The sequence below is a fragment of the Lasioglossum baleicum genome, chromosome 3 (genome assembly GCF_051020765.1).
Source record: "Lasioglossum baleicum chromosome 3, iyLasBale1, whole genome shotgun sequence".
Lineage (NCBI taxonomy): Eukaryota > Metazoa > Arthropoda > Insecta > Hymenoptera > Halictidae > Lasioglossum > Lasioglossum baleicum.
Window position 1 is genome coordinate 6640546 of NC_134931.1, and position 22054 is coordinate 6662599.

Below are 22054 nucleotides of genomic sequence, written 5' to 3' on the forward strand. Positions count from 1 at the left end.
TACGTGAAAATTTTTAAATCGGATGGGAATGTGGAACGTGGATTTTATGACAAAAATGGAATTTGTGGAAAATATTAAAGAATTTTGAGATTAATGTTTCCACTGTTTGAAATTATTACAGAAGAAAAACGATTTTCATTTAACTTCTGTTCCTTCAGCTGAGGAAACCAGAAATTTGTAACATTTTTTTATATAATCCTGTAGGTGTTAGCGAGAAAATACCGAAAATCCAAGATTTAATCTTAGGAATCTACTGGTTTAATAATGATGTGCATTTAAAGTTCTGCGATTTTCACCGTTTTTGAAAGGTCAAGGCGCCGTAACCGTATTGGTTCACTATCTATGCAATTCCTAAAATCAAAACAATAAACTAGTTGAAACAAATTTACTACTTCAAATAGTTTTATTTAATTCCAAAAATATGTGTTTGAGCCCACCCTTTTGTATGTAATAAACAATACTGTTTTCACCAGCAGATGATAATAACAGTACCTACAAATAATAGAAATTATTATCAAGTAAATTACAAGATGAAAGTGAATTTGTTACAATGTTGAGATGAAGTTATGATGAAAATAGCTTTTCGGTAACAATGCGCGCGAATAACACTGGAAAACATGTATTATGGTAATTGTTTGAAAGGAATGCAAATATGTAACAACAAATACAAAACATTTTGATATTTTTCAGTAGATTATTTATTACAAATATAATTGTTCAATATTGTAATGAGTCGATAGACTTTAGCTTAGACAGAAATAGGTTACAGGCCCCCACTTATCATTCGAAGATATAAACTGAGATACAATTTTTATCATGAAGCTAATTAGCTCGACGATAATTAGTCGCTGTTATATAAATCATGTCTGGTACGCGCTGGCTGGCCGAGCTATTTACGGACTTAATAATTCACAATGCGAAGTTCACGTACACGGTGTTTGTACAATTTCCCTGCTGGGCCGGCTATATATTTTTTAAACATTGACTATATGCCTCTACTTGCTAACCGGGTAAAATAAAACGGAAGATAAGGTTATATAATACACGATATTATTGCTTGTTCCATGTATGCATTGTTTCAGTGTGAATATAATAGAACTGAATGCAATGAGAAGTCATAAAAAGCTGTTTTGGTAAAAGCACTCAATGTCAGATTTTTTGACGTTAATTATTATGTGTTTGAGAAACGAAAATGTAGATATTATACGTCTTAAACCATAATTCATAATTCAAAGCAGAAACATTTTATTCTTATATAAACTAATAATACGAACAAAGAAATTAGTTAAGGGTATTAAAAAAGTTCAGATTCTTTTCAAACAATATTTTCTTAATAAATACTTGCAACATGTTGAAGAAATATGAAATGAATGTCTAATACGTAATTACTTGTTACATGCTTTCCATTTATACAGAAAGAAAAATTCACCACGTTTACAATTAGATATGTACGTGCGTTAAGACTGTCGTTTATTACTTTTTCAATGAAACGGTGAAATTTTTCAGTTGCTGTCGAGTCCTTAAATTCGATGGAAATCTCTGGGATTCGCAAGGGCCCAGAATCTTCAAAGCTAAAGATTCGATAGAACTCACTTGACTAACCTCGACCTCTTTTTTCTCATAGGAGTAGAGCATCTCGTAAGAAGATTTTCCAAGCTCTAGGTTCTTTGAAGAGATCTATCCAAGGGCCTGTGGTGTTCCTTGAGACAATTCTTCTACTGACGTTTCTAGGGTCCTTTGAGTAGAAACCGACAAGTGCGTCTGAGGTTTTTGGAATAGTCCTCTCAAGATTCTATGGATTTTCTTGGGACGCTCCCTATGGTGACTTTTAAGGTCCTTTACGAAAGTTCTTCGAGGACTTCCGAGGCTTTTTGGAGAAGTCTCCCTCAGGCTTCCTAGGGTATATTAGAATGGTTATTCCATTCAATAATCCTTCTGATATCCTTAGGACGCATAAAAAATCACTAACCTAATCTAGGTATAACGTCCTTGTTTTAGCAACAGTTGCATCGTTTTACTCTATCCATTATAAACTGGGTAAAAAATTTTGTTGAAAAATTCATGTTTTTCGAGATGCTCCTTTCCGCAGTTTAGTAGACGCAATAGAAATATTTCACGGTAAAGAAATTTCGGAATTTTTCAAGGAGTAATTCCAGTACTTAAAAGCGAATTATGGCAGCAACAAAAAGTTGGGTTATATTATGGGCGACACGCTTTACTCGAACGCACAGTTTCAAAACTTTTTGAATTTCCGGGTTGTCCAACTTTCCTTGTCAGTGAAGCAGTCTACAAATATGAGGAGCAATATGAAAGCGTTCAAGAATTAAAAAAGCTTTCGAATAAGTCAAGAAACAAGTAAACTATAAAAATGATAGAGATGATTGAAAACAAAGGAGGATCTACTCGTTATTGAATAAGTGTTACTTTATGAGTGTGCTAACATTAGACTGCGGAAAAATAAGTGGGTGCACTTTAAAACTGTAGAAAGGTTACAATGATTTGAGAGTGCTAGTCTATTTTTTCAGCTGGTTAAAATGATTAAAGTAAGAATTAACTGTTTATGTAGCTCCAGTCACTCGCAATTGGTACAAGAAACTTTTATTTTATCTTGCACGTGGATACATCAGTTTGCTTCTGTTCTACAGAAAACCTAGAAATATCGCAATTATTTTCCAGTGATTTACGAATTCTGAGCTGGCAGTATTATTTATTATAAACGCAAAATTGTTCGCGTATCGCTGCGAAATTAAAGTTAGCAGATCTGAATTAGATTTTCAGTTCTGAGTGTATATTACCGTCGTTGTTTCTTCAATTCCAATGCGATTCGTTCCGCTTGATCTATTCCATTGACACCTTTCCCACACCGAATGGAAAAGTTTTCCTCGAGTCAGTTGCGAATGCGTATTAGGACGCATTTATCATTTGGAATAGCTGTAGCCTCCGACCTGAGAACAATTTATCAGTCCATGAAGCGGAGTGCCTTCGCGAGGTTCTGGTTACTTATTTGCACGTTTTCGCAGTTTACATCGCTTTGGAACCTTCCGATGGCTGGATCCACGCCTTTCCATGGCCAGTTCCCCGCGATTCACGGGAATGAATTGGCAATACAGGCCGGAACACTTTTACTTTGTTCGGAGCTCGCACCTCTGCAATAACGGTTGTATTAGTTTCGAATGAGAATAGACTCGAAACCGAGGGGTTAGAAAAGCAAAAGAGGAAATATATCGTATCCTCCGTTGCTCTCTTTGCAAACTTGCCGAGCCTGGTATTAAACATTGGAGCTGTATATCGAACCTCAGGGACCGCTTATTTTCGAAGGAATACATTAGTACACGTATAGAAGGATTAATGCTTCGCACATTTATTTTCTGGTTTGCACGGGACCATAAGTCCTTGTAGCGTCTCTGAGATAGATGGTTATTAATAGACTGCGGATCTTCGTATACTAAATAAGCATTTTCTGCATTAATTAGGAGATACAGAAGCCATGTAGAGATTCTTTCTTCATTTAATCATTTCAGTAAGAACGTTAAAAACAATATATTGATTTCTTTACGTTCCTTTAATCTTTCTACCATTGTAAATTGGACTTACATGCAATAATGCATAAAATGATTTTTTTAATTGAAATCTCATCAGAAGACTGCGGATCTTTATGAGTTCTGAAAATTTTCGAGAAATACAGTGTAAAATTTGGCTGAATCTAATACGATTTTTACTTGTTTCAGACCTGCAAAGGCTACACTGAGAAAAAAATCCTGTCGAAACAAAAAAATATATATATTGATTCAATAAGATGTACTATTGAATAGTGCCAATATCATATGAACTTATTTTAATATTTAATACTATTGAATTTCAATAGCAAAACTCATTTCCGCCAATCATATAAGCGAATAGCTTGACATCAATGTTTTCAAAAAAATAAGATATGGCCTCAAACCAATTCCAGTATAAATCAATACCTTTCTCAAATTTTTTTAACAACATATCTGATTGAAGTAAAAAGAGAAATATTACGAATAATAATGTACGGTATTGAATCGAATAATATTTTCAATCATTTCATGATAGACAATTCAAATACATCACGATTTGCTTCTAAATTTCATATTATTGAAAAGAATACATTGATATTCATCGAAGTAAAAAAATTACATTAACACGCGTGTTATTGAAGTAACTACTTTTTTTCTTAGTGTACTACCTCTGGAAATCAGATTTTATTTGATTCCACTCTCTCTTAAAATTCGTCTATAAAAATTTAAAATTGCATAAACATCCGCAGTCTACTCATCAGTTAACAGATGCAGGAACGATTACACATATAAAGATTCTTCATTTATTTTCTAACTAGTGTAGTTATTTTGTGAGAACGATACTCATTCAGAAGAGACTATTTAAAATATTCTGAAGGCTGTACTTATTCTTTTCTCTCAACTCCCATTGTTATACATGCATTGTTATACTGCTTTCGCTGTTGGCTTCCATATCCTCGGCGAAATTAACATTAAGGTAGAGAATTTCTGATTGTAGTTAAATATCGTGCGCCAGGTACATGCTCGACTAAATTAATGTTTGTATCCCCTTAATAAACAAGACAGTGTAATCAACAGATTCGCGTGCGGTGTATCTTACATATGTGCAATTAACAGAGCTGCGGAGAAGATCGCGAATTTCTGGAAGCGGAGGGTTTTCTCTACGCTCGCAAATGGAAACGGCAATATGAATTAAAAATTCTATAGACGGCGTTGAAATGTTCAATAATATCAGACGCAAACCGAACCGGAAGCGCGTAAATGGGACACGGTTCATTTACCCGATTTTTGAACAATAGGAGCATTGGCAAATATATCAAATATTTATGTGCGCGACAGTTCCAATACGTTTAATCAATGTCGATACCACAAAAGAGAAAAATTTTTTGAATTGTCTGGCGTAATTTTTTTTTTTTGTTTTCGAACACGTGCATATGTGTCTGTAACGAAGACTTGAATTGTCACTGAAAATTTCGTTCGATTTAATCATTCAGGACCATTTTTTTAAAACTTTTGATCCCGTCACGTGAAAAATTAACTCGACAGTGACAAGTTCCCCATTTAATCTACACCGAAGCATACGTTTTATCTGTGCTCACCTTCATTTTGTACAACCACCGTTCGTTCGGTGATATATGTATTTGTTTGTGTATAGATTCGCCCATCCTTTCACTAGTAGTCAAACAACACGAACAAACTCCGCATGCTCATATATTAATTATACTCGGTCATCAATAGCTCATTAACAATCGGTTTCACCTGGCACGCGAAAAACTCCTGGTTTGTCTAACTGAATTTTTAATTAAATTACTCCTGCCATATTCTCCCCTCGGAAAGCCTGATATACAATATATATTAATTCCACTGGAAATTCATTAATGATAGAACTAAATTAATAAATACTATATGTAGAACAAATTCCAAATATACAGTGTCCCGGATTAATGTTCGGACGCTCTAAAAGAGACGATAACTTTTTTAATATTCTACTATACGATTTGAACTTCTTTGGGAAGCTAGAGCAATTAGTTTGCTACAGGATGTGAAACAAAATTTTTTCAAAAATTGCAATTGATCGGAATTGTAGAAGAAATACTAAAAGCGGCATTGTACAATTTTTATGTGGGCCTATATTGAAAATTAAAAAAGTAGGTTTTGTATATTTGTCACATATTTGTCAATTTGCACTGTGACAGTTTCATCGAAATTGGTTGATGCGGAAAAGAACGACAGGCATTGAAAGATGTAAGAATTAAGAATCCTTAGATTTACACTGCAGTTATAGGCCGAAAATCTGTAGGCCTGAAACTGTAATGTTTACCATTTTTGAACGTTTGTAGCACATTGCAACGTCGATCGATTTTGACGAAATTTTCAGAATCTGTTTAATCGATGCAAATATACAAAATGTATTTTTTAAATTTTCAATATAGGCCCACACAAAAAGGTTGTAAAATGCAACTTTTAGTATTTTTTCTACAATTCCGATCAATTGCAATTTTTGAAAAAATTTCTTTTCACGTCCTGTAGTAAACTAATTGCTCTAGCTTCCGAAAAAAGTTCAAATCGTACAGTACAATATTAAAAAAGCTATTGTCTTTTTCAGAGCGTCCGAATGTTTATTCGAGTCACTGTACGTATTATTGCTACAGTGGAAATAATTATTGGTATTACTGATAAGCTCAAGAATAAGCACGTCATTTTTGTTAACAGCATAAAACTTTAATAATTTCGCCTTTTTACTTTCGTATATAAATTACGAAAACAATTCGTTAACAATTTATTACAATTCTATTCCAAGCTTTAATAATTGCGATTTCTGGTGTTTGTAAATTTCTATTAGTAAAAGTCCGTCAAACTAACATTTCCGATAATTTGTCTATGAATTCAAATTAGTAAAGCTTTTTAAAATCCAGAATAAACTGTGGATTGCTTTATGAACAGTATTGTCTTGTATTAAGAATTACAATTAGAATTTTTTCTATACGCTAAGAAACACTTTTCAATCATAACCGATCTGCTATAAAAATTACATTTACCTTCTCCCAGTTTCAATTCAGTCATTTTTATTATTGTTGCTCTCACAATGCGGCGCGATATTAAAACACACCGATTGTACTTTTTAATATATTTACCTGACATTCCTTTGTTATTTCAATTAATTGTTAGAAGAACTAAAAGTAGCGCGAAGTGTTTTGTTCATTTCTTTCAGTCTTTGTTACATTTCAAACAGCTCGTCCATCGATCTGAATGTTTCTTTTCAGCGTGATTCCGTCTTTTGGCAACGTAGCCTGCAATTGCGCTTTTCAAACGAACCATTTTTTCGCAGTGTAGGTGTAGTCTCTACCTTGAACACGAAAGGCATCTATCATTGCCCCTCCTCTGTAGAAAAGTTCTTTCCCTCGTGGTAGTTTTCTTGATAGCTTTCCTGAAAGACACAAGAAAATAACGGATACATAAAAGAGTAAAAAATTATATTGTTGATAATATGTTAAAATGAAGTTTCTTTTCTTCAAGAAATTCTTAAAAAGACAAAGAAGCTCTAAGAAACTCTAATCATTATATCGACGAACAAAATTGTACAGTAAGGGGTTGAGTAAATTGCGAGATTGTAGACGTTACATATCTGTTATAATGCTAGCAAACATGTTAAACAATATTTAAGTGAATATGAACAATGAACGTTCTAACATGAAGACTCAATTTTAAAGGTAATACATATAAAACATTCTAATGATGGAAATTACTAAACATTATAAAATAACTCATTTCTATATTATTTTTGTGGTATACAGATTTCAAAATATCTTCCACAAGAACGCTTTCAGAAGAAGTTCTTGAAAGCAACACTTTCCTTATTTCTACAGGAACATCATAAAACGAAGAGTAGAAGTTCGAGCAGAATTTTGAAAAACCGAAAGATAAATGTTTATGCTTGTCCTCGCTTTCGACACTTATCGACCGACTCCGGTATGATAGTGGTAGTTTGAGAGAATAACTTTTTTAGTTGTTTGACCCGAATAGAGTCGGAGTTACCTATCCACGATCGAAGAGACTCGAAACGTTTTCATTGGTCGAGCGTTTACTCGCCACCGATTCTGAAGTGTATGAGATAGGTAGGGTAGGGGGGTGGGGGCGAAGGACAATGAGATCGTGGAAGTTGGGGTAAGTAGTTTTTCCGTCTGGCCGGTTTCGCAATCTAGAGTTTTTGAGCGATGAGTTAACTGCTGGTTGTCCCCGGCGATGCTTAACCCGCTGGGGTATTGTAGAATGAACCGAATTCCATGTCGACGCCGATTCTTCTCTTTTTATCTCATAACACGGTGGCGGCCGCAGGAATGCGGCTCCGACACCAAGAAAATTCCGTACTTTCCAATATTTCTAATGAACGTTCGACAGGAACTCCTTGGATCGTGGCCGCCGCCGCCGCGCCGGGCGCGGAGAGAGGGTGGGGGGAGTGATAGGGAGAGAGTGAAAAGAGGGGCAACAGTATTTCACGAGAAGAAGAAGAGGAAATAGGAAAGAAACGACCGGGTCGGAATTTCGCAAGGTTGTCTCAAAAATGATATCGTTCGTTTTACTTAGGCAAGGTCGGGGAAACGGGGCAACCGAGAAGAGATCGGAAAGTTCGCGAAAGTAGATATTCCGTTTTCGTCGTTCGCGAAGCGAAGCTTTGAGCGCGCCGCGCCGGGTTAAACTGGCCTGGCCGAGTTCCGGAACGACGATGTCCGCTGTGCACGCGGTACTTAACCCTCGGGGCATTGTAGTCAAAGCGGAATTTCGTGCAGACACCAATTTCTCCGTTTCCACAGTGCCAAGCCTGATCCCTCGGAATCCAACGAGACTCCGTTTCCAATAGCGCCTGATAACTGTGCAAACTTGTTCCCGATGAATCATACTTGCTGGAGTGACTCGGCCTAAACCCTTTTTTTATTTCTCATTTTTCAGTTTTTCGGGAACGATCGATTCGTCGACTCTACTAGGAACATATCAACAATTTCAGTGTCACGTTCCTCATACAGAGTGGACCACGAAGCGTGATCAGCTTAGATTATTCTGCTGTTAGTGGTTCGATCGGAAGTTTTATTAGCTCAGATAACATGATTCAAGTAGAGCTTTAACACTTAACCTATCACGGTCAAATGACCGGTTTTATGTTTTCCAATTATCGAAATTATAAAAATCCATTTATGGAAAATAATGGAATAAATCTCCTTGTCCAAGCATCTATTATATTGCAAAATCACAGACGATCTTAATAAATTTAGCGTCTCCATTTTTATAAGGCAATATTTACCAGATACTTTTAATCTTGGTAGGTTTAGTTTTAAAATGATTGTTCCAAATTTTTTCTCAATCCTTTTTCCCCAGAGTTATCAAGGTCACCTTCAGTTTTTTTATACATAAACCTACAATTTGTATGCATTCATTTTTAATAGTTCTTTTAATTTTTGTTACTAGATAGGGATTGAATCCAATCATTAAATTTATACTAAATGTAAATAGGAAGCATTTATAGAGTGTGTTGGCAGTCTTCAATTCTTTCAATCTTTCTGACGTTTCAAGTTGATTTTTATGGGCGTGGTTGGTTACTCAACATATTAATTATACAGTTAGGAACGTTGGCATTTTCATTTTAAATCGCACCGCGCCGCGCTGGGCCCACGAGCATATTGTAGTACAACAAATCTTCATGAATGAAGCTAATGTTCGGCCAATTCAGTAGACATTTTATGTTTCTTTGGAATCATATTTCCGGAAGAAAAATGTTACATAAAATGAAAAGGAATTATTTATATTTCCTGTGGATTTTACTTGCTTTATTTCATTTTTATTTTAATCTTTTATGTGTTATCATTATATTTTATAATTCTATAAAGATTAAATAACCTGAATAATTGTACGCATTTTAGTTTTGTTACCTTATTCACTTTTATACAGAGTATATTTTATTTTGTTACATTTAATAGTTGCGTAAAGAATAGATAACCCGGAAAATAGAGCATACATTTCGGTTCTTTTAATTTAACCATTTTTGTGAACAGTACATCTGATTCTGTTCGTATTTTTGTAGTTTCATATATTGTAGAATATACACAAACTAAAAATTTGTGAAATTTTGTAGCTGCTTCAATTATATTTTTGGAAACACTGAAATTCGAGAACCGCTTTTGTTCGAAATCCAGTTTTTGTATAAATCCTAGCGTAAAGCTAACATACGTTGACGTATTTTTTATTTCGATTATATGAATTTTTAATTTCGCAAAAAAAGTACTTTCCGTACAATTTTACCCAGGAATTGAGATGCATTTAACGATATGATTATCGATAGAATATCGATAAACTATATTTATCAATATCGTATACAATTGTTATCGCCAATATCTATACATATATCAATAATATCAATAACAGTTTGTTTAGAATTCTGTCGGGCAAGCTACGTGCTCGGTATAAATGTTAGTAGAGACTGCTCTTTCAGCTCTCATTTGTGTTTATAAACATGAATAACGTCGGTATTTCTCTGTCCCATTAGTCTCCTTGGATCCAGCATAACAACAACACTCAAATACTCTCATAAAATATTTGTCAATTCCTGGGACATCTGTTCCAAGTGAACGAATATTTTCAGATACAGGAGAGGTACTGTCAGATCGCAGAACTAGATTGCATCCGAATCATGTAAATGCGTTAACTGTAATCTGTATGAATAATAACAAATAAAGACGTTTATAGCCGAAAATGTATTCTACAATTTATTAATTGGCAACGTATCATTAATTTAAAAAATTTTTGTTTCCGATATTTTATCAATATATCGATAAATGCTTTGTTGGTAAACAAAATTAGCAATAACATATCCATAATCGATATGCTCATCACTACCAAGGATTGGAAGGATTCACGTTGTAGCACAATTCCTTTAATATTTACTTCCGGTCTCCTTTACCCCTATATCTTCGCTTTATTACGGCCCAGATAAAAAGCTCATCGTCGCAAAATCTACCGTTCCCGCGACGAGATTGTTAAAACGACAATCTCGGGATAGATAACCGGCAATTATTTAAAGCGAATGGTTATTACAGTTTTCCGGTGGTTGTGTTTGAAAACGAAGGAAGCTGCGAGTCCGAGATTCCACGATCCACGATGTGTATCTTGAGGAACGTTTCTCCCCCGATTTCCATACGAAGGACAGAGCCAGGCTCTGGACGAGGTAAAAACCGTAAACGAGAAAGCGATGGTTTAGGGGGATAGGGGGAGGGGTCGCGGGGGTGGACGCGGCCGAATATGGGTTAATGAGGGAACCGATATACGGACGGTTGCAACCGTTTATGGATTATCGATCGAAGTTTCGGGTCCCAGCCCGGCACGAGGGAAATTTTTCTCTTATACGCTCCGGCTATGGCCGAGTCGTTGTCGCGAAGACGATATAAATAATCCCCGGTGTGTCGCGACGAAATTTCATCGTGCCGTCGACGCTCGTATGGGCAAAATTTTTCCGATCTGCACGACAATTCGATTTCAGAAGCGACAGAGAAGCGGATGCACTTGACTGTTCGGCAAAGTTTTCGAATGTACGAGTTCCGAATCGGCCACCGCGAATATATTCCGTGACGTTTCGCCGGAATATCGTGTTTGTCCGAAGTTGTAAATCTTCCGGGCCAACCAAATATTGTTCTTTTACCGGCATACTTTCCGCTGCGTTCCCCACGGCACCCCGCGACGCAGCAGAACCTACCCGCTAAATGAATACATCTTCGAGCATGTTTCACTTCAATGAGATACTTATGTGTAGCTTGATTGACTTCACGTTTTCACCGTCGCGCGCTTTTCCTCGCGTTTCACCTGTTTCATAAAATCCACAGTCTACTGATATTCAGTAGCATTCTTTTTATGACAATCAGTTTGAAGTAATTCTATAGAGCCACGCTTATTTCGATAGTACAGAATATTAAGATCGAAATGCGTACTTTCAATTTATATCATCCTCTTTACTAAATAATCTGATTAATGTGAAGTACGCTGCCACACGTTATTATTCGGTCATCTTAAAACATTTAGGGATAAAATGTTGTACTCTAGCAGTACAACCACTTCAGATAGCTAACTCAGAATTCACACGTCTTCGACAGTCTTCTTGAGCGTTAGTATAATACCATTTTGTTCAAAACATATTTACCAATTTTCATCTAAATGATGTTTATCAGTTAATTGACGGCGTGTCTGTTTCAAAAAATTCGTAAAATAAAACCGTATGTTTCGAGCATTGTTCTGTCCAAGATTGCCGCAGGTTCAGGGGCAATTGCCGCTCTAGTTCTTAAACAGTAGTTCGTGTAATTTACATTCGTAAAACACACTTATTGTTCATAATGGTATAACTTTCAGTGCACATTAACGATTCGAAGTTCAAGTTCACACAAGTTCCAAATTCAAATTCAAAGTTCAAGTTCAATTACAAAGTTTGATTTCAAAGTTCAAGTTCATTCTCCACACAATTTTAGACATCGTATTTCACAAGTTCATAGACATAATTAACATATACCCACTACATATTTTTGCATGTGCAATCAAAACAATATATGCAAAACATGAAGTATGCAAAATATGCAAAACACAAAATTATATTTGGAATCGTCCAATGACAAATAAAAAATTCTATCCATGACCCATTTCAGCACACCCAAAAATGGTGCAAAAAATATGTTACCTCTATGGAAAAATGAAGAATTGGTTCCAGATCTAAAAGATCAGCAAAAATAATAGAATGAACCACATGCAAGTTCACGTTAGAATCTTATTATTTTTACGTGCTTGCAAATGTAATAAAAGTGTATTACATCCGAAACAAATTTTATTTTCATAATGTTTGAAAAGTTCTAAAATTCAATATAATTTACTGTTTCTTGACACACACACACTTTCGATAAAATTAATAAATTCGTACTGCGATAATCATCAAACATCAAATAAATACTTTTCACTTTCAACACCAAACTCAAAATACTTAATTATTAATGATTCTGGAATCGACACAAAGAGGAATGGCAAATGTAACGACCACAGATAGATAAAATTCGGATCAACTGTGAAATTTTTAGAATATGTATAATTGACACAGATTTACTGTATAGATTTTCAATATAGGCCCACATAAAGAAATTGTAAAATACAACTTTTAGTATTTTCTTCAACATTTTTTCATATAACATAGTAAACGATTAAAAATAGTTATCGTCCTTTGAAAAGTGTCCGAATATTACTGTGATTCACTGTGATACTTCGAAAGAAAATATGCATTTACATAAAGATTTACAGATAATCAGTATTTGATGCGGCAGAACGAACGCGAACACAGAAATACAGCCGTTTTGGTGCAAGTGTGCATAGTGACGGGCACCAATGATGCTACGTAAACGTTTATTACGTTTCAGTCGATCGGCGCGCTGTCACATGGGACACGGAAAAATTCAGGGAAAGCAGAATCCTTTTTGGATGCGCGGTTTCAGTGGCAGCCGGGAAAATTGGTTATTGATCGAGCCGGTGGTCAAGGCAGTTCGCCGACGAAACATCCGGGGAATTAATAGAACGGACAGTAATGTTAATGAAACCGTTTAACAAAATTTCATTTATTTCGGTGGCCCGGACTTGTTTCGCCGTGTCCGTCGCGGCTTCCGACGCGGCAGGACGCGATGACAATTTCGCGAGGGGGGCTACTTCATCGGTCAAAAGCTGAAGGCGGAAGCGTTCTATCACAGCCCTCGACTTGTTGATGGCTATGTAAACTTAGGGATTACGATACGTCAAACCGTAAATTCATTTACGATCCTTGTAACCGCGGATATTGAAAACGAACCAGGCGACTGCATTATCCGGTCGGTTTTATGACGGAACAAGCACGGCGACGCAGAGGCTTTTGTTGCGTGATTAAAACGCACTCGCAGTCATCAGCCGCGAGAATTTTATTAAGACTCGTCCTTTTTTCACTTGCCTTGTCACCTCTTGCTCCGTCTCACAGACCCACACTGTTACTTTATTGTACGAGATCATGTCGTCGGGCACCCGTATCGACGCACTCAAGACGAACATCGCGGAATCGTCGCTGTAACGAGCCTGTCGAGTGAATCGGCCGACTGATTTCAACACATTAACGCGATTACAAGTATCTCACTTTTTCACGGATGTGTAAGCATTCATAGTGAATTTATATTTTTCATCCTTTTTCACGTTTCCGACCTTGAATGACGTTGAATCACTATATAGTGACTCACCCTGTATTGTGCACGTAGCTGTAAATATCTGTACGGAAAGATTGAACCAACCGCGTTAATATCTCTTGAAACCTTGGAGGCTTACTTGACTATGTACAGGGTGTTCATTTGAAATGACCTTGATCTTCGAAAACTAAAGTTTTACCTTCAGATCAAGGTCCAGGTCATGTTATTATACATATCTGAATGTATTTTTCAATCAATTATATCCTTGATCGATTTCGATGAAACTTTGTACAAGTATACATATTACTATAACTTACTTAGACCTACCAAAGGCGCCTTCTAAATTTTCATTACAGGTACAGATAAAAAATTTAAAAATCGTGACCTTTACTATTTCCTTCACAATTGCGACCAATAACAATTCTTTTTAAATTATTTACACATTAGCTGATAAACTAATCCTTCTAACGTCTGAAAAGAAACTCAAGCTGTTGGGTCCAATTTTGAAAAGGTAATTAGTTTTTTTAATGTGTACGTATACTTTGTACACCGATTGTACGTCTCCAACGTATCTCGCGACGTGCGAGAAGAAAGCAAAGGAATGCTCGACGGTGTTTCTAGTTAATTGAAGACCTCGGTAATAAATACGAACATGGGTACAGCAATTCGCGCCTCCATCGGACACGGAATCACAAGTACCACGTTACAGAATAAACCCGCAACAACTCCGGGAAACGGTAAACAGGGAAGCTTGACGCTTGGCATGCTCGCGAATGGTAAATGGCAGGTTGTAAGAAAATTTCTTTCATTCCCGCGGCGTATACCGCTTGTTTACGGGATTGCTAACGTGAAACTTACGTATTCGCGGCGCAGGCAGAATTAAGGGAGACAGGGATTCCGAGGGGGGTTGAGATGAACCCACCAGGGACCCCGAACACCCCATCGCGTTACCCTCGAAAAAAACGCGAAAATACGTAGCCAACGAATTGCTGCGTTCCCCGAGAATCGCACAAATTACCTTTGGATTGCGGATTTCACACTCCTGGATAAACTGATAGTATATGCGTGCTGTCTGTGATTTCTTGAAAACTACATAGAATTATTGAATGAAAGTTGAGTTGTCATGCAATCAACAATTACAACAGTCTGAATATTATCGTAAACTGATGAAAATGATTAAAGGAAGGGGAACACGTTTTTATTTGGTTTTTATTACCTTTCAGTTACTGCAGAAAATTTTTAGTTCGCATGAAAATACGCACTCTAATTATGTTATACCTACGCAGCCGAATGCGGAGGCGAAGCGTGTTTGCAAATTCTTCGGTAAAATTTCATGGACAGGATCGTTATTTCATCCGTAAATACGGGGAATTCATCAGTCGAACAAATACAAAGGTTTCAGGTATGCGTGATGAGTTGCCGCGCTTTTAAGGAAAAAATTGAAGTTCATTTATATTCTGCAGATAAATGGAGAAATATTGTGCTTTTTAAATAGTATTACCATTTTTTATGATTGCATAAATCAATAATGTAACTGTCATGCATTATTTTAATTGCTTGATTAGAAAACGCACATTTCATTTACATGTCTGATGTGCAATAGTACAATTCTCGAGTTGGTCGCTTATAGATAACGCCAACACATTGTGATCAACGGTGCAGGCAAACAAATGGGTTTTTTTACCACTATCTCTTATTATATCGGTGAGCAACTTAGAAGGTCACATCTCAGATTACCTTGGCTTATTTTATAAATTGCCGTACAATTTACTTTCGTATGCTGCTCATGAAATGAGATCTAACCTGCCTAATATCAGACGAATGCATTTCTCATTAACAGTGTCACGGCGCGGCGTATGAAGGTATTAGGTCAATATAAGAAGAATTGCGTCTTTCGTCGGTTTAACCTTTAGCGCCTATTTTAAGATAGGTAACTTGTTATACATATGTTGTGCGTTATACCATCGTACAGTGCACGGTTCATTTTATTGATTTGTGCAAATAGTTTCTGCTTTCATTGTTTCGCGATGTCCATTTGGCACTGACGAAATAGAGATCTAAGAATCGAGTGATTTAAGCATTAAACATTAAACAAAGATGAAAGAATATATCTTAATATAAACAATTTTCAACGAAACACCGTGAATTATCCTGTTATCAGAGTCTTTCCGAGCCGATCAGTGTATTGTCGACAAAATCCTTTACCGATCAGTATTGAAAATGGATTCGAGTATCCGTGGACCGTCCGTGTCCATCTCATAATCACAAAAGGGTACGTAAATCTTTAAAGAAAATATGGTAGGTGACCCTCGCGGCGCAAGCTTAGGCGGTTCCTCTGTACGCATACTTGTCGTGCGCGTATCTGGATGATATCCTTAGCAGCAGATAGAATTCACGAGATGTTAAACATTATTGGTTCCGAGCGATGCGACAGAGCGCTCCAGCGAGACTGAACTTCATTTCACATTCAGGGGGGAAGGTAAGCCGGTTCTGAAGCGTGGGTGACAATCGTCTCAGTACACGGGACGTTCTGCTTCAAACCCGAATCTCCGGCTCCCTGGCCGGTTCTCAGAGCCTTTGATGCGCGTGGCGGCTGGGGATCTTCGTTCGAAATTGTCGCACCAACTCGGCTCGCACATATGTATTTTCACTGGAGAAGTTAGGGGGACCGTAACACTTTATTTTATATCTGCAGTAACGCGGAACTTTATGAAATATTTCCAGCGATAATCGCGATGAACTACGCCGCTAGTCAAAATCGGATCGTCTTTTATACCGGCCATTTCCGAATCGAGCAATCGTACTTATTGTTAGCACACACGAAATCACTAATTCTAATAAATTTGCATGAGCTTGTGGAACACGATCACAAAGCGACTTTTCATTCCTTGGTATTGCTCCAACTTTCTTAATCACAAAGGCCGAAAGTTTAGTGTTAACTATTATTTCGGAGAATGATAATTACAACTTTATATCGAAAGAGTTATGGACGTGTTTTGTTAAAATATAAAAAAACAGTGGGAACCACTGAACTTTAAACACGCCTAACTTCTGAACCAGTGGATTCCTAAGACTAAAACTTGGATTTTCGGAATTTTCTCGTCAAAATCTACAGGATAATATAAAAAAAAGTTTGAAATTTTTGGTTTCCTCAGGTGAAGTTCAGTCGCAGTGTTCTCAAAAATATGTTTGCAAACTGAATGATTGACAGAACAAGGCAATTTCTACTGGCACTTCTTTCTTAAAATTGATTTATATATAATTTTTATTTTGTATAGAGATCTCTGCAGTCTACTCGTAACTCAGATTATTTAAGCAATATCCAGGAATTAAATAGCGCTTTGCAATCGATGCATGGAGATTTACAAGCTTAAGCAATTTGACGAAAATCAGTGATTTCGAGCGCACAAAGAGCGATTACTTTGCACAGAGCGGCCCTTATGCAAAGAGTCGTCGCTCGAAGGGACCCTGTTCATTAACCTTGTGTTTATATGAAACTGATCCTCCATTTTCCGTGTACCTCGGACAAAATGACATTTTTAATACGGCTTCATTTACCTCGTTTGCAGGGTCGAGAATAATCCGCACGCTCCTTTATACATATTATATAATGTCCGATTCAGTTACGCCGCGTTTACGCCCGGGCAATATTTCAGCGATCGTCGGAGCTAAAGATACGAATCCAAATTAACCGATCCGGAATGTCGAGATTATACAAGTAGAAGTCAATGCCCTATTGATCGAAGGGTTTAATTACGCTGAAAATACATCTTACAATCAAATGGTTATGGAAATGCGAATCCAATAAAGAATGACCAAAAAATTCGCCTCTTTTGGGTTTCTTGATTTTGGAACTTCGTTTTGTTCCTCATTAATCGTCAAAGTTCAGTATTATCACTGTTCTGCACCATGTTCGCAACACTGAATATCAAGATCAATGAATATGCCAGTCATGGTGAAAGCGAGGGAAACGAATCGAAATTAGCCAGTCGGGATTGTAGGTCCGAGAGAGGACGTTCCCCTTGATAGAAGGTTGCACTGGAAGTGGAATAACGTCACGCGATTAAATATATCATGGATAAGGATCTAGAAAGCGTCGTGAGAAAAAAGGAAATCCCTGAAAGACGGCGACTCATGGGTCTAACCAGGGTGGCAATGCGAATAAATCAAGGGGGAAACCTGTGTAAACATCACAGATGCGGTTCTTAATGTACATACAAGGACTAGAATTCGTCCGGAAAATTATGACTTCCTTGACAAAGGGTTTCGTAAAAAATGTCTCTGTATGCGGAGCCAAAAATGTTGCGCAGGAAAGTTCTGCTATACTTCCGCGGGCAACGTTATTTTCGTTTAACTCGCGCAATAGCGGCGGCATTACGAGCTGTTAAACCACTATTACGGCATTTAACACGATGCATCCGTGGACGAGGCCTGCATTATGATCTAATTTGCACACTCTACTAGCATGTATCTTGATGTCTACGTTCTCGGGAACGCAACACGGTTTCGTCATTCTGGAATGATTCAACACGCGAACGTCACAAAACGTAAACGGACAGGCCTCGTAATTGCGTCTATAGAGGCTGCTACAATAAAGGTTTACAACAATTTCCAAGCTTATAGTACATATTCAGACGGTAAGTACTTAATTTGATTCTTGGATTCAGTTTTTAGTGATTTTCTGGGGTTTGTGATAGTACGAAAGGAAATTAAAACGCTACGAACTGCATAATTCCATGATTATAGTAAAAATATTTTTAAAACTTGACAATCTCAAGTACAGTGTTGTCTACATAACAGGTTGATAATATGGGACACCTCGTTTCAAAAGTTTACCATAAGTAAAGGAATTGGTTAAACTGTAACTTGGTTAACCAGAAATTTCTGCCTTTTTCCTATGTAATCCAGTGGATTTGTGCGAGAAAATCAATGGTTCAAAAGATACCAGTGTTCAAAGTTGAACGATTTTCAAGCATTTTCTCATCCAAATCTACTGGATTACATAGGAACAAGGCAACAATTTCTGGTTAGCCAAGTCACAGAGCAGTCGAGGAATTAATTTTTTTTACATGACTGTGGGTTTTTATGCTAAATAAGAAGTGTGTGCATTCATTTCAAGTCATAGGTTATATATAGACATTTACTTGTCTGATCACGACCTGGATGTTCTACTTCCTGTAGGCTAATGCTTCGAAATAGATAAATTGTTCTGCAAATGGCAGAGAAATATCATCCTTTACTTGAAAAATGTGTGAAATTGAGAGAAGGCACGGGTGAAGGTTAAACAATAAGCATGGAGAACATCGTACATAGCGTGTTAGGATGCATGCAATCCACGCAGCTGTTCCACGAACTAGAGAAAATGTGAGAATGGTCTGGCGAGGTCTGGCATTGTAACTGGCCTTGATTAGAAGCGGCGTTACTGTCGAAACCGGATTAAAAATAAGATAAAAATAAGAAAATTACCATTTGTCTTCATCAACTTACAACTATGTTCTTGTCCGTCGCAGTGGCAAGAGCCCCTTAATCGATCGCAGGGACATCCGTCGAGCGAGTCCTTCCATCCAACCATCCATCTATCCATCCGTCTGTCCGTCCGGCCATGAAACTAACGCACCGTGGAACGGGATGCAAGAACCGTCCATTATCACTGTACAGTTTTTTGTGGCTTACGCGACAGCCGGACTTTTTCAATACCTTTAATTCGTTGAAATGAAATTCCGCCATCTGCTCGTTGCTAAGCATTCAAGGCACGCCCCCACCTCGAATTCTGCGAGGGCCCTGAGCGTTCTCGCACGCTTAACGATCCCCCGACGATGAATTAATCGAGACCGACTGAATGGAAAAAGGAGACTGAACCTGTTTAAATAGAAATTAGGGACAGGTGACTGGCTACTCGCCGTACATCCGACACTACACAGCTCCCCGAACGAAAAAAGCTTGAATTTTAATCTCCTGCTGTGAACCAAGTAATAGCTTTCGTTCCTCGACCGGTCGAAATCCGCGCATTACGGTCAACGATTATCTACAAATCAGTAGTCTCTTCTGTTCTTGAAACAAAGCCCGCATTCGTCGTGGCTGTTGTTACCAGGATCTCATGCGACTATGAAAAAGTTAACAATAGGCAGACTTCGTAGTAGATCGGTGACGATGAACGCGATTGCCGGTATCAATGGCCCGTGTTAACTCATTCGACGATACTAACAATTTCAGCGCTTGGGAACATTTCCAAAAGCGATAACACCTGTTTCTTTTATCGTTAGTCTTAGTATGATCTTGGTCTACTTTGACCCTGACTCGGCTTCCGGATATTAATTTATCTATAGCGTAGAACGATTAGAATTGGTCAAATGAGGGGATTGATTTTTAGAGTATAAGCTATGGTCGCGCAAGAAAGCTGTATTTCAAAAGTCAAAAACTAACGTTACAGGTACAGCAAACGCGTATAATTCGAGAGTAAGTTCGATTAATCAGCTTCATTTAAGTATTTAAGGCAGCAGCGCGGGGTGTAGATAATGCGGAACATATACAATGGCGGCTAGATAGATTTAAAGGCCTGTTTTCATTGCTATTCCGAATAGTGTGGGCTTCCGCACGGCTTCTGTCGTCCTGTACGAAGGCATCGGACTGATTGGTAAATCTACGGCTGCTCAATGATGCGTTTATTTGCCGGAGAATTAGGGTAGGAAGCGAGACAGAACGACGAAGATGGCTACAGACAGAGCTTGGGGAACGGTTAGAATGGGGAACGGTGAAAGGTAGAGAGAGGAAGGAATGGAATGGGAGTTAGGAAATGGAAGAGAGCGGCCACTAGAGAGGGGACCTAGAAAGGTAGGTCCACCCTTCTCTAGAGGACCGACGCGACGTACTCCACCGCAATCAGTAAACCTGTAAAACATTGGATTAGGTGGCCCAACTCGACCTTACCCCGGCTCCAGCTCTACCGAGAGCGAACTTCCAATTTCCAGTTACGGCTCGCCTATACAGTCTTTGTTTCAGCGCGACGCGATACGTTATCCAATTGTGTCCGAATTATTCGGCTTTTATTTCCTCGATTGGCACCGCGTTCCCTAGAAACCTTCCCCAACATTACCGGAGTCGTCGCTACCACACTGGCGGTATTCGTTTATTCATTCGGTTCGGCTACACGGTAAAAGACTAGTTTTCCCCTGATTAAATATACAGAGTGTCCCGTAGCTTCCGGGGAGCAGCCACGCCGGTGGATTCCGTACACGGAAACAATACAAAAAGTTTCTATAAACGTATGCCCTATTTGACCCTGTTCTCGAGTTTCAGCGAGCTTCGTGTGAAACAGGGGCAACTCACCGTAACACACACACATTCTTTACATTTTTTTTACTAATCACTTCTGGTACAGTTCCAAAAAAATTTTTATTCTTTAACAGGATGATCCTAATGATATATTCCGGTTTTTTTGTCATTTGTATGCCGCGGCTGCTCTGTGACTGTATGCTTTGTTTCGCGGTGGAAGCAGCGTCATAAACAGAAAAATATTTTAGTTTTTAATAAATGCGACATCAAAATACAGCGAAAATGTTATACGTACTTTGCACAGAATTAATAGGGAAATATCTTCTCAACATTGGAGATGCTCGTTTGTCATTATTTTATTATTCAGCCAACATTATAATGATCGGTATTTCTTCAGAATAAAACTAATGAGTCTATAAGTCGCAAAATTTCAACGTTACAAACATTTATTAAGTTATTCCAAATCTCCTGTATGCAAAATGCTAACGATGGACACCGATAGAATGATTTATTCTATCCCTACTCTAAATGGTAGCTTCACCGCATCGACTGAATTGTACAATATTAATGGAGAATGTCAAATTAATCGGTCATTACAATATGTTATTTTATCTCTCGGCCAAATTGAACTGAATTGTACAAATATAACGAAAATGGCACAGAACGGTTGAAATTTATTAAATTAGGTGATTGAATTTTAGCGAACACTTTAAACTATGAATATCAGAACGTTCTATTTTAAGAATCCAGAGGGAAGATGTGAAGCTTAATTGACACCACGGGCGTAATAAAATGTAGTACTCTAGAGCAAACTCAATCAACCTTTATTCAAGAATTCACCCAAAATGAATTATTCTTCAAAGCAGGACTTCAGTCCTCTGAAAATCAGGCAGGAACTTTTGCAATCATCCAATAGAAGTTAAATTTGTAGAAATCATGAACTGAACAGATGCAACTCCAAACTCAGGAGAAAAAAAGTTGTCTAGATTTCGACAATGTCCGTAACAAATTTTACCGGATTTATCATGA

At 37.6% G+C, this 22054-nt stretch overlaps 1 long non-coding RNA gene across 1 annotated transcript; it reads right to left on the reverse strand.

Moving 5' to 3' along the window:
• Nucleotides 1-702: 702 nt before the first annotated feature.
• Nucleotides 703-21702, reverse strand: LOC143206984 (uncharacterized). The gene is made up of 9 exons (XR_013008591.1): nt 19451-21702; nt 19241-19361; nt 6674-6966; nt 5138-5376; nt 3026-3146; nt 2796-2945; nt 2556-2650; nt 1970-2286; nt 703-1895 (listed from the first exon to the last, which is right to left on the reverse strand). It is a non-coding gene; the product is annotated as an uncharacterized LOC143206984 (long non-coding RNA).
• Nucleotides 21703-22054: the final 352 nt, after the last annotated feature.